The sequence below is a fragment of the Centruroides sculpturatus genome, unplaced genomic scaffold, assembly GCF_000671375.1.
Source record: "Centruroides sculpturatus isolate CEXI.00-Female unplaced genomic scaffold, Cexi_2.0 scaffold129, whole genome shotgun sequence".
Taxonomy (NCBI): domain Eukaryota; kingdom Metazoa; phylum Arthropoda; class Arachnida; order Scorpiones; family Buthidae; genus Centruroides; species Centruroides sculpturatus.
The window spans coordinates 18,019-33,172 of NW_019384478.1; the positions used below are offsets into that span (position 1 = coordinate 18,019).

Here is a 15,154-nt window from a genome sequence, read left to right on the forward strand (position 1 = left end):
TATATATATATATGGGATTGCATGGGATATCATGTCTTTAATTTAGAAAAAGTTAAACTTCAAAATTCTGTTTTTACAACATATTGCTAACTTTTATGATATAAATATCTTAAAAACAAAGATTTTCTAATACAGGATGGTGCAAAATAAATCAACTGATTTATTATAATAGATATAATCAAAATAGATCAACTGAACAAACCCCTTTATTTTAATGAAAAACTTCTGTCAATGACTTGTTTTCAGTTGCAAAGAGCATTGTGAAATTTGTTACATTGTGCAAGAAACAATTCAGATCCTAATGAAGATCTTTCTAGATTGTTTAGTTTCCTGATATGATAATTTTTTCATAGCAAGTGAGATTGTTTGATTTGACAACACTGAATTTTTCTTATAGAGATATCTAAAGGGAAAGGTTTAATGAATAATCCAAACATTTTGCAACACTTAAAGGACCATAGTCAACATAAAATTAAAACCATAACATCAGAAATATTGCAAAATGTAGTAGAAAAGGTTATGAGAAAGATCCAACTTTTCAAATGCTCAAGGTCCACATTTCTCAGATATCATATTCCACACTTAATATAAGAAAATTTAAGGGTTTGAAAGCAAAATACGATTTTAGAAAAAATTTAAACTCTTACTCTAAAATTAAGAAAAAAAATTTTTGTTTTGTATAGCCCTTGTATATTTTTTTTAAATAAATTAATATATGAATGGTTAATATATTTCAGTTAAAGTTACTGAAAGTGTTCGTGAACATTTTATATTTATATTTTAATAATTCAGCATGGTAACGCCATGCTGAATTATTAAAATATTCATTATTGTAAGTGATTTTACAATATTTCAATTCCAATGAAATTATTGTAAGTGATTTTACAATAATTTCAGTTAAACTATTACATATACAATAGTCATATTTAAAATTACAAAATCCTTTATTAAAACCAAATCCTTAAACATATTTTGTAAGTTTATATCAGGGATTTAATCTAAGGATTTAAAAAAATCTGATTAATCTGAAAATCAGACAAATAAATTGAACTTTCCATTATTCTTCTTAAAATTTGTATTTAAATTACTGTAGAACATAAACAACCTAATTTATTTGTATTGCTAAACAATCTGCTGGATTATCTATCAAGCTATTTGAAGGCTAGTAAATAATTAAATAATTGTTTTATATTTAATTATCTACTAACCTTAAAATAGCCTAATGGATAATCTGGCAGATCATTTAAATTAATGTTAAAAAAATAATTACATCAAATTGTTCAGTGTAAATTTAGATAACTCAATAACCAAATATCACCAGATTAATCAATACCATATTTATTTGATGTTAGTATATCTGATAATTTGAAAATGAAGCTTGAAAAGAGAAAGTAGCATGTGATCTACTGCTTTAAAAAATGTGCACATTTTTGAGATTTCTTTAATGTTTAAAGTGTAAAGTGTAAATTGGAGCATGGGAAAAATTGTCACATGTGTTTCACATTTTTATTGGCATCTGAATGTAGATAGTAGAGTTATTTATCTATGCTTTAATGATGTTTAAGTATAAAGTTTATACAAGTTTATCTTTAGGTAAAACATTGAAGGAATTAAAATGGAGGAAAAGCATTATCAGTAAAGACTATAGAATTCTGACAAACACTAGAAACTTGAAATTAACTAGTTTAATTTTCAAAAGAGAATTCAAATTTTTGATAATTTGAGTTTTTTTGGATTCTCTATAATATTTTAATTAAAAAGATTAGATTATAGTTACAAATTATTTATAAATATATTACAAATATGAATAAAAATTAAAAGTGACTATGAAATATTAAATGACAATTTCACATCTTCCTAAGAATTACATTAGAGATAAATTAAATAAATCTCATTAGCCAGAAGATAATTATATTTTACCAATAATCATACATAGAAAAGATACTGGTTAATGAACTTTAGCCATATTTAAAATAATTCTAGAATTTTATATTACAATATCAAAATTTCAAACTAGTTTTCGTAAAGAATTTTAAAATATAATTTTAATATAAACAATAGCAATGTTCAATAAATTACATTCATGAAACATTATTTCTTAATTAGAACATCTCCAAAGAAAGATTCTTTCATCTTAGGATTCTACAGCTCTTGGCTGTAAGCCTAGGCCTCATAAAATATTCTTAAATTCATTAAATATGATGACAAAAATGAATTGAATACTTTCAATTTGAATAGTTATATTAATTACAATTTCTAACTTTAATGATTAAGTAATAAAAATGCTTATTTTACAATATGAATAAAATGAAATACTTTCTACAGAACAAATAGCCCTTTGTAAAAAAGTCAGGAAAAGATTTTGATTTAAAAATACCTAAATTTGGCATAGTCAAATACATAAATTTTCATAATTAAAAAGATCTATTTAGTGCAAAAACAATCAAATTTAAATGCTAATCAAAAGATAAAAATATCACAATAATGAATTTACAGATAAAAAAACTATAACACATTATCTTTGATATTATTATGCAAATGTTGAAATATCTTCTTTGAAAGCTGCCTAATATACAATTTCATTTTGGAATTAATTGCTTTTTGTTCATTATTCTCAAGAAGTTTAGCACAATTAATGCCAAAAGCTTGTAGTAATAATAATATATAAATTAATGCATGTCATCAATTCAAACAAACTGGAATCAACAATAAAATAAAAATATGAATAAAATGAAATGCTTTCTAGCCTTTGAGACAAGTAGATTCCTGTTTGATACTTGGTATACATATTAGTGTTTAAAAAAAATTATCTGTATAACAAGTATCAAATAAGTTTAATATATTGGCTCTATTAATTCTGTGGCAATATAGTTTTTAACAAAATTAAAATTATTAACTAAAAAATTTAAAAGTTAGAATTGCAACAGCATAATCATTTTATTGCATTTAGAATATTTTTGTCTTCATTTCTTATGCCAAATAATGTCTTCATAAAATGTCATAACAATAAAGTTATGGAAGAAAACATTAAGTTAAATTACATTCCAACATCTTCTGTATATAGATAAGAGGGCTTATAAATCAGAGTATTTTCAATTATTAATAAAAGGAATTCAACAATTATGACAATATAATAAATATTAACAGCATAATAATTAATATATTCAAAAATATATTTTATAATCATATGCTTTTGTAAAATTCCAGCATTGGTTAATATTTATAAATATGTATTGTTTTGTTTGTAATGAATATTCAATAGATTTTTTTATTGTAATTGAATTTTCAAATTAATAATATATAATTCATCATCTAATTATACCAAATATAATTGTTAATAATTGCCAAAATTATCAGGTTATGTTTTATGATTAAGTAATTTGGCTGTTGTTATTGTTAGCCAAATCAATTTAAAGTATAACTCAGTTATTTTAGTTATTATTAATATTTACATTTGGTATAATAAATGTTAAACAAAAAGAATACAAATTCAAAAATTTGATATCTGAAATTTATTAATTTAAATATATTTCAATTAAAAAAATTATAATTTCAGACATCAATTTTTTGTCATTTTATACTAAATATGTTTATTAAAATTTTGATATATTAGTGATAAATCTGTATGAGTGAATAATTTTGCTTTTATTTAATTTACCAACGATATTGTAGCTTCCAACTTCTGCCAATGAATGATGCTTAAATATAACAAGCATATTAACAAGGAAGAATTCTGAATTCCAGTTGAAGTGACATTTGTAGTCATCTGAGAATCAAAAAAAGTTAGAGCACCTCAAAAAGTTAAATTGATATTAACAAATAGTTTTCATTTGATATTACATAAGAATTTTAAACATAATTTGGCAATGAATTTTTTTAATATTTAAATACAAACTTACATAAGAGGTAATCAAATATTCAGAATAATTTTAGTCATAATTTTCAGAAAAGATAACTTTTACATGTTGTATCAAAATAATGAAATTATATTAAATAAGCAAAATATTTTAATAAGGTAAATAAATGAATAAATATCCATGCAATCTTAATTCAAAATATCTCTTAAAAGTTTAAATAATAATTCTTTAGTTATGAAACAGAAAAAATATATTCTATTTTTAAAAATTAAATTTTGGAATGAATGATAAATGGTGGAACCTGCTTAAGGTGACCCACCCTGGGACCAAGATAAATGGTCCCTATATGGAGAATACATACATTATGACAAACAAATCCCATGACACATTGTTTTGTAGGTTTTGTGAGTTTATTTCTATAAACATTGACAACTGTGGATTTATATAGGAGAATACACATTAATTAATTATGTCAAAAACTATATAAATTGAGATATCCTCTCTTTGAAGTTTTCCATTGTTAAGTCATCTACATCATTTGATTCTCCACACAGTATTTTCTCTAAAATGACATGTTTTTGCTTAAATGATTCAAGAGAGCCATTTGATACATTAAAGTTCTGAATATGAAGCTTCTCTGCAAATGTGAATGCTATTTCCTGTAGAATTGAGCCAGACATGAGCATTCATGTGATGCTTTCACTGAAACCATTTCAGAACAGCATCACTTATCTCAAAATTTGCTGTCTTTCTTACTTTTCTAGAAGTCTCCATTTTTATTGTGTTAATAATATTCATGGTATTCTGCCTTTCATATATGAATGTTTTTAACACATAATGAACTGCTGTTTTTTGCTGATTATTGAATTCAAGAAACTTTATATTCCTACTTTTTCTTTCAGAGAAAGTTCTCTGTAGGGCTTGGTTTGAGCCATAATTGAGGGCTGCAGAACTATAGATGAACAGATTTTAAATACCCTCAATAATGAATAAAACATACAAAACTACAGAATACACTTATGTTTGAGAAATAGGAGAGAAACTCAGTTCATTAGAAAATGATGTATTTCTGGAGTTTTCTAAATTCTGCCTGAACAAGTTGCTAGACATCTAAGATTTTTATAGCTTAAACAATTATAAAATCCAGCCCAAAATTTATAATCACTAGTGCCCAGAAAGTTTGATGTTGACCTAAAAAAGAATATAAAAGCAATTTCAGAGGTAATGAAATTACTTCTCATTTTTCAGTTTTTAAAATATTTATTTAACATTTTTGGTGAAATATGAATTGAATTTAGTTTCTCATGTTAGCTTTGTATTACAATATTAAAGCATCCACATGATTTGCCAGTAACCCAAAAACTCATAACCCATCAGCTTTTTTTTTCTGTAAAGTAGGCACTGTAACAGGTTACATTTGAGGAAAACCAGATCTAACATTGGTCACATTACACAATAAGCAGGTGGTCACTATACAGAGAAAAGTATCCCTAAAATCTATTGAGTAAATTTCAGACCAAATGAAATTGGTCACTCTAAGAAGGTTATAGACATGACCACCTTCCTGGAGTGACCAATGTCCTATTGTATATGTCTTAAAAAAAGTACAATTTTTCTTTGATAAATTTAAGCAAAACTTTGAAACAAATTTGGCTAAAAATTTAAAATAATAAATAATTAATTTGTGAAATATTTTTTAACTGATATTCTGTATTTGACAAAACTATAATTCATTGATAGAAGTAGATTTGAGGATTTCACAACACAAATTTAATTTTTTTACTGACTACAGTAGAGCCTCGATTATCCAACTCAATTGGGGACTGGGGATGGTCAGATAATTGAAAAGTCGGATAACCGAAAAGTATGAAAAAATTCATTATTAGTGTAGTATATTATTATATCCCATGTAATTAGTATATTAGTATATCGCTATTAACCTACTTCGCGTTGAATTTTCATCGATGTTAAGCCTAACAAAAATTTTTTAAAATAATAATCGTCGCTATTGTATCGTTAAAAATTATAAAATTAAGCCTCGTTTAAATACTGGCTCCCTTTCATGGTCAATCCAGTGTTGCCAGCTAAAACACGTAAAAATAATATTAAAATAGCCAAGACATAGCCAAACATTGTAGCGCCACATCACTAGCGGACATTTGAAATTTGCCGACTAGGACGGACAGTTAACCGAGGCGTCGGTTAATCGGGGATCGGATAATCGAGGCTCTACTGTATTTTAAATCAGCAACTGTTAAACTAATGTATCTTATAACTACAGACATCCTCTTATGATTCTTCAGAGATTTTTCAGTAGGACAACTTTCACAACTACTTTGAAATAACTAGAAATTTTCTATTATTTAGTAGAATATGAATGAATAAATAAAAGCATTATTTTGTTGCAAAAATTGAAACATTCAAATATACTTGAATTTAAATTATATAAAATTAAATAATTTTATATAATTTTTAATTATAAAATGTTAAAAATTTTAATAAAAAGTAAGTTAAGAAAAATTTTTACAGAAATGAAACAATATTTTAGCATATCTCACAGAAAATGTATGACTTTAATCTCATCTCATTTCAATTCAAAGTTCTCACTTATTGCTAAAAATTGCTTTATATTTTCTTTTACTTGTTTTAATATATTTAATAATTTTTAATTCTATGACCCTCTTTTTTCTTTAAAGATTTTTCAATTGCTCCTGCATAACAATGCTGTATTATGATTTTTAAAATGTATTTCATATATAGAATCTGTTGGGAAACAATTATAAATACCTGCATTTTCATTCAAATTCCAAAAATCTCTATTATTCATACAAAAGTTTATATAGTATAATGCAGGCTTAGAAATTATCAGTAACTCAATAAGCTATTGCTAATTCCCCTTAATCAGAGACTACAATAAAAATTTTAAGCTTTGCTTTAATTTAAAAGATATTAATTTAGAAAGAGGATACAAGTTATTTGGTTTTATCATTTAAAGAAACGGAATTTAGATTCTGAAAATCCACTATATATCATGGCAAGTTTTATGATCTTTTATTTACTTTTATTATATTTTAACTTTTAATTAAAATTTTCAATTAAATAGTTAATAAAATCAGAAGTACTCTGAGATTTATTTAAAGATTCATTTTTATATTACTATATTAATTATTAATAAATGATTTTAAATAATTCTTTAAAAACAGATTTATTTTTTTGCAATTTATATTTTAAGATATTTACTCAAGTGCATTGTATTATTTTTATCCTTTTTTGAACTTCGTTAAAATTTGTATTTTATATTTATGCTTGTACACTGAATAAGAATTTGATTGATTTGAAGACATTCAGTTTGTATGAAAAGAATATCCAAATAAAATTTTTATTGATCTTATTCTTGGTGATAATATAATAAAGTTCAATATGCTTGTCATTTTATTGAATACTAGCAGACCCCGCCACATGTTGTTGTGGCTCAAAATGTATCTATTATAAATGTATAACACTTTCCCCGTAGGGGGAAATTTTTCGAAAAATCTCTTCTTAGTGTACATTCTCTTGATGTACCCTATTAAAACGCAATCAAAAACGCAAAAAACCGCATCTGAAATAGTATAATAGAAGCCAAATTCTTCACAGTAAGCCTTAATCCTGTCCCTCTCCCCCACGGGGGAATATCGAAAAATCCCTTTGTAGTGTATATTCTGTTGATGTACCCTATTAAAATGCAATCAAAAACATAAAAAACCGCATCTAAAATAGTATAAATAGAAGCAGAGTTCTTTACGGTAAGCCTTAATCCTGTCCATCTCCCGGGAGGATTTCGACATGTATATTATATAAAACACATGCGTATTCGAATGCAGCGTTGTGTCAAAATTTCAAAGGAATCGGTAGGAACAAACGAACATTACATTTTTATTTATATAGATAGATAGAAGATGATCTGCTTTAGTTCATTTTCACAGAAAAGCAAACTTAGGGCGTCGTACTCGTAGTGCCATCTGTTGGACATAAAAGCTTTAACCTAGATTATATATTTTAATTTATATGAATGTTTAACGGAATAATATACAGCCTATGTCCACCCTGAGGTTCCATTCTAAATATTGGTGAAAGAATTTTTGAAATCGGATGAGTAGTTTCGGAGATTACCTGCTGCAAACAAACTTACAAACATTACCTCTTTATAATATTAGTATAGAAAAATAAATTTATTAAACAACAAAACACAATGCCAAGAATAAAACTTTAACATTACAGATATTCCATATTCTTCAAAACTAACCATTATTATGATAAACAAACATACACACACTCTCTCTCTCATGACTACATTGTCAAAAATTGTCAGGCAAATGACTAGGCTATTAAGAACAACAATAGTTAATATCATTCAACGATAGTATTTCTAATTTATATAACAATCGCATCATGAAGATCATTTGACTAGCACATTCAGTAATCACATTTCTTTCCAATTGCAACTTTTGAAACAATTTCCCCAATTAAAACATATTTTATAACACATATAAAGACATTTATTAATTATGTCTCCACCAAACGATCCTTAGAGGTTAGACTCAAAAAACATGCTGCTGATATTCAGAAATAAAGGAGCACGACGGCCCTAGCAGTATATGCCTCTGATCCGGATATAGACACCAAATTTAAGAATACAAGAATTATTCACACCACACGGCACGTACACCATATCAGATGGCTAGAGGCAGCCAGCATATACTTAGCTAACCTTAAGGATAATCAATGCATCAATTATAAAGAAGAGATTACGTTATCAACAGCGTGGCTAGCGTTTATGAATGGTAATTTATGATAGCCCGTTTTGGAGTCAACTGCGCATGACATACAATGACGGAAACGGGAAACGTGCATTCGAACTTACATATTTTGAATTTAAAGTTTTTACAAGCTGCATTTTTCATCAGAGATTCGAAAAAGCCTGAAGAAGAACCGTTATAGGGGTTCGAAAACGTTAGTTTTGGTTTGTTTTGGATCGGTAAGAGTTAGTAGACATACCGGTAACAGGTTAGAAAGAATTATATTACTTTGGACAATGCATTTATCAAATTGTATGACCAAAATCTTTTAATAACAAGAGATTTAAAGTATTAAAATATTGTTCACATTGAAAGTAGCATATATGACAAAAGTTTAAAACTGGAAAGTAACAAAGTCTCAGTCTAATTAGAAATATTCACAATGTGCAGCTTTCCTTGCTAAATTGGCCTTCTTAAAAGAGAAAACAAGATAAAAGCTGTCTTTCTTAACCTTGTTTTTACTATTATAGGTTCTATGGAAAAAACTATCAGATTAACAAAAAGTTGCTTTAGAGTAACATTTATGAATTGTTGAAATCTGACAACACAACAATTACTTGTCCTATTTTTAATACTTTGTGCCATAATTTAGCATAAAGTAATTCATCTAAAAGACAAAAATGTCAACAAACAAAATGTCCATTAATAATGAAATGAGAATTGCAATGTTTGTAGTTGAATTTGAACAATATTGATAGATTTTAGATTTTTTCACACTAAGAAGGGAACTGTTGGAGTGTCTTTAAACAAATATTAATAAAATTTAGTTAATAATTACGTTAAAAGTATACAAACTCTATATTAAATTTGTAATATTTACTAAAACTATTAGAGTTAATAGCAATCAAATGTCTTACTAATTTATATTAGTTTAATACAAATATGCAAATTTTTAGTAGTGAAAAGGTCGTGAAAGAAGATGACTATATTACATTTAGAATAAATTCTAGAATTTTCAAAAATGGGAGAAGACTTAAATGTAAATATTCAAAATATTATAGCAGAATTTAAACGTTTATGTGATAATGTCTGGCCTACAGAAGAGATTTGTAGGCCTATTATTTTGGACCTTGATAAACAGGTAGCTAAAATGCATTTAGCGATATTTTAAGTAATTATGTAAGTAACGATGACAAAGAGTTTTGTCAGATGGAAGATAATAATTTGATTAAAGATATTTCAGATAGGAAAAAAACCACTTGTCTGCTTCAAGAAGTTGCTAACGCAGACAATGTTTGTGAATCTGGATATTCATATGATGAAAAAGCTGATAAGAATATAATCTTAACAAAACAAAAAGAAGAAATTCTTAACTTACATAAGAAACATCCAAAATGAAAATTATGCACATTACAGCGAAAAGGAGCTAAAGAATTAAAACATTTTAGTGGTTTATATAAATGGGAAAAACAATTTCAATTTCAAAAACATAGAATTGAAACATTAAAAATCATTAAAGAACATACTAAACAAATGTTTGACAAAGATCGAGGCAGCTATAAAATTGTTAAGGGTAATCAATTAAAAATATGGGCATTACAGAAATTTCTTGAGCTGAATAGTTCAATTAAGTTTACAGCTAGTGATTCCTGAGTTGCTAAATTTAAGAAAGAATACAGATTAGTATCTCGAAAAATTACAAAACTTGTAAATAAAACAAAAATAGTAAATGAAAAAAATATTTTAATAAAAGTGCACAATTTCAAGCAACAGTAAAAAATTTTTTTCCATCTTACTCATGTAACTTTATATTCAATATGGATCTGTGTGAAATCATTTCGTACAAAATGATTTCACCAAGAACACCTTCATATAAAGGAGAAAAAAAAAATACTATTGGATTTGCACATTCTCCAAGTAATAAAGTTATGCATTCCTACACTGTTCAACATTTAATTAATGCTAACAGACAAGTTGTAGGTAATGCATTTATTTGCTTACAAGAGGTTCATGGAACCTTTGGACTTGGAGTTCAAAGATTGCTGTTTAATGCCCCAAATGTTACTGTTACGGCTTACTTGCTCATCTGACAAATTATCTACAGCAATTATTACAAACTATGTAAAAGATGTATTATCTTCAAATATAACAGAAAACTCATTATTAATAATTGACTCATGGAGTGGACAAACAAATATTAATATTTATAATACAGTATTTCAAATATCTATAAATCAAAATTCATGTGAAGTACTAATTATTCCACCAAAGTGTAGTGTATTTCTATATGGCAACCTTTAAATGTTGGATTTCATAGACAATTAAAATTTTTAGCTAAAGAAATTTTAAATGCTATACAACTATTTTGTAATGATTCTTCAATGAAATTGTTTTGAGCAACTAGAAATGACATAATAAAATTACATTCGATTCTTCATCATCAATTATCTGCGCCAATATTTAATAATTTGATTAAATTTGCATGGTTTGCTTCTGGACTTTAACATGAAAAATGTGAACTATTAAATGTGAAACAAGTTTGTTTTCCTTTTTTAAACACTGACAGTTTAAATTGTGTTAAGAATAATTTCCAAAATCTTTGATTTGTTAAATGTGCACAATGTCAACAAGTTCTTTGTTTATTTTGTTTTACTGAAAAATATTATGTAAACAGTTGCCCATCTAATAATTTGTAAATGTAATTACTTTTTAGTTAAATACATCTAATAAAATGTATTTACTTATAATGTTACAATTCCTTTCTTTTTATTTATTCTATCAATACTTTTATATTATATTTTATTGTTAAAGTAGTATATATATNTTATTTAATGTAATAGTTTTTATAATATTTCAATTTTAACAATAATCTGATTAACAAAGATTTTAGATTAACTTTAGGCTCTTTACTTTCTATAATAATAAAACTCTTATCACTACTAATAATAATAGTATATTAATTCTAAATTAAGTCAATAAATACATGAAGTATTAAGATATAAGACTATATTTATATAAATTAAAATTTAATTCAATAATTCAAATACTAATTGAAATAACAGAATAATAAAACTTATTTTACCCTGAATATAGAGCTTGTAAACCTTCTTCTTTAGTAATACGTATTAAAGCATGAAACATGCCTCTATACTTAAGTTCTGCATAACGAGCATCACTTCTTTGCCCTTGTACTTGTAATCTTGTTTTGGTAGTATCAATTGGGAATGTACCTTTGGTTTTCTATCTAAAATATCTCAGATCTTATAGCAATATATAAGATTAAAATCTCATTAGTAATTTTATAATGAATAACTGAACAATGAATTCAACAACAACATTATTGTATTAAATTCTAGTAAAGAGAAGATAAATCCACTTTTCCTGTCAAATCATTCAGTTGCTTTCATTCCTACTCTTGTTGCTAGATTGCATTCTTACTTTCCTGAAATCAAGTTGATATATATGATCATGATTTACAATTTTTCTACATTTCAGCTCTTCTCATCAAAAACAGCTCCCTATCATAGCTGAATAATAGGGAATATTCAAGTATTTTTAAAATATACAGATATAAAATTATAAACAGTTTAACAGATATTATAGACATAAGCTTAACATAATTTTTTAATCAAGCATTTGTACTTTATTCATAGTTAAATAATCAAAAAAATATTTAATTATTCTGAACATTTGTAATTACTTCTGTAAAATAACTATAAATTATTTATATTAGAATTTTTTGATAATTAAAAAATTTTTTAATTCAATAAAAAATTTTAAAATATATTAAAAAATGACTATATTTATCCAAATCTAAAATTGAATATGTTAAATGTATATCATGTAAATTTTTACGTTAGAAATATATATGATAATTTCTTAAATTTTGCTATATTTACAATATTAATATAGACTGGAAAAAATTAGATACAGATTTGAATTTATCATTAAAAATATCTTAAAACAAAAAAATTTTAAGCCAGAAATATATTTAATGTTTTGAAATATAAACATTTATATAAAAAATTTATTTTGTTATTTTTACTTAGTTACAAAAAATTAAAAAATTTGTATATAATTAATAAATCACCATGCTTTAAATAAGTAAAATGTTATAATAAACTGCATATAGTGTATGTATCTTTAATCATATGTTAGAATTCATTTAAAGCAATCTGATTGCTTATAATGTAACATTATACATCAAACAACAACTAAAACTTTATTATGCTGTTTTCAAACTACTAGTAAACTTAAGAATTAAAGTAACTTGTCAATAAAATAAAGTACCTGCCTATAATTAATTAATTATGCCTATTATTATTACACTGTCTATTATTAATTAAGCAATTTACTTAATTTTTAATTAATTTAGCAATGCCCAGAAAAAAGTTCAGAACTGAGTTTCTGCTCTGAGTGGACTTTTTTCTAGTTGTTTCTAAATTATTACCATAATTAAGTAAATCTAAATTATTTAATAATTACAGTTATAAATAGACCAAATATATACTATCTCAATGACAAATTTTCCTAAACCTTAATAACAGTTTAAGCAAAATATTCCAGTTAAGAATCTGATAAAATTTTGGTCTCAATTGATAAATTGGAGTATTTACATTTTTATACAATAAAACTCCAATTATCTGGACACATTATCTGAATTGCCCTCAGACTTTAAAAATAAATAGGGATGCATGAATATATATATCTGTACTGTATATACATAGAAAATAAACTATTTTCATTTGAAGGTACATTTCCACATTTAATGTTTTATTTGCATATAATTATATACATATGTACATAATGGGTGTTTGGGTAAGGGGAAAAAAAAAAACACTTTTTAAGCAAAAATACAATTATCCGACTATTCTGCATATCCGAATGGCCCAAGGTCCCAATTACTTTGGAAAACTGGAGTTTTACCATATATGTAATATTTTAGTTTTACTCTAAAATTAATAAGAATGAAGAAAGGAGGAAACTAACTTATAATCAACTAAACTTCAACATCATCTCTAAATATAATAATCCTAATTTTATGAATTTTTTTTCAATTTTAACGATCATGCATTATTTAAATTATGCATTTATTAAATTATTTATAAAAAAATTTTTAGAATAAAACAAACATTAGATTTGGATAAATAGTTATACATTTTAATTTTTTAAAACTACTGTTAAATTTTGATGCTAATATCATAAAATTAATGCAACATGAAACATTTAAGACATCAAGCACAATTAATCAAAGCAACAAACTAAAATTATATTAGAAAAAAGAAAGCAAACATGAAATTAATTAATAAATAATAATTTATGTTAAATCTTGTAAAAAATTAAAAGTTTATATAATTAAATTAAAAATACAACATAACATTTATAAAATATAAATAACACAACTCACTAATAATTTCTTTTTATTTCATTATTTTTAAGTATTTTCTTAAGTAAGATTATGCTATTTCAAACATGTTAAAATATAATTTTAAACAGATTAAAATCAAACAAACTAGTTTATATTTATTTAATAAATCATATATTTTACAGAAACAATTATAAAAACTATTATTTAATGTAATAGTTTTTATAATATTTCAATTTTAACAATAATCTGATTAACAAAGATTTTAGATTAACTTTAGGCTCTTTACTTTCTATAATAATAAAACTCTTATCACTACTAATAATAATAGTATATTAATTCTAAATTAAGTCAATAAATACATGAAGTATTAAGATATAAGACTATATTTATATAAATTAAAATTTAATTCAATAATTCAAATACTAATTGAAATAACAGAATAATAAAACTTATTTTACCCTGAATATAGAGCTTGTAAACCTTCTTCTTTAGTAATACGTATTAAAGCATGAAACATGCCTCTATACTTAAGTTCTGCATAACGAGCATCACTTCTTTGCCCTTGTACTTGTAATCTTGTTTTGGTAGTATCAATTGGGAATGTACCTTTTAATAAAAACTTTTACTTAAAAATTTGTAACAAAGATTTGAAGTTAATTTTTTTTAATTATTATACAATAGTTTAAAAATGAAACTGTAAACAACCTTTAAAGTCTGGTAACAAAAAGTTTTAATAAAAAACTTTTGACAAATGTTTTTGACCTTGATCAAGTTTGCCTCAGGTCTTTAAATTAACAAAATTCCAAATTGGAATACATAGAACAAATTCTTCAAAATATTTTTAAAAATTGGAAAAAAAACAATGCTAAATAACATCAAGAACAACAAACAACACACACAAAAATACTTTTTCAAAAGCAAATATTTTACAAAAATCTGAGGAGAGCCATCATAAATTAAGTTTTATTAATTGGTATTAAGTTATATCTTAAATTCTTATATTTGTGTAAAATTTTATATTTACCATCATTTAATTTTTGTTGTTATATAGCATTATGTTTTTGTTCCAATTTTTAAAAATAATATTTTGAAAAATTTGTTCTACGCATTCCAATTTGGAATTTTCTCAGGAGTGACCAATGTCCTATTGT

General features: G+C 24.8%; 1 long non-coding RNA gene across 1 annotated transcript in view; it reads right to left on the reverse strand.

Moving 5' to 3' along the window:
* Positions 1–3,575: 3,575 nt before the first annotated feature.
* LOC111621378 overlaps positions 3,576–15,154 on the reverse strand; it is a 21,116-nt gene continuing 9,537 nt past the window's right edge. Inside the window, exons 2-3 of the long non-coding RNA XR_002756065.1 lie at positions 11,718–11,865; positions 3,576–3,766 (exon numbers count right to left, since the gene is read on the reverse strand). This is a non-coding gene — a long non-coding RNA (uncharacterized LOC111621378). The remainder of the gene's footprint in view (positions 3,767–11,717; positions 11,866–15,154) is intronic.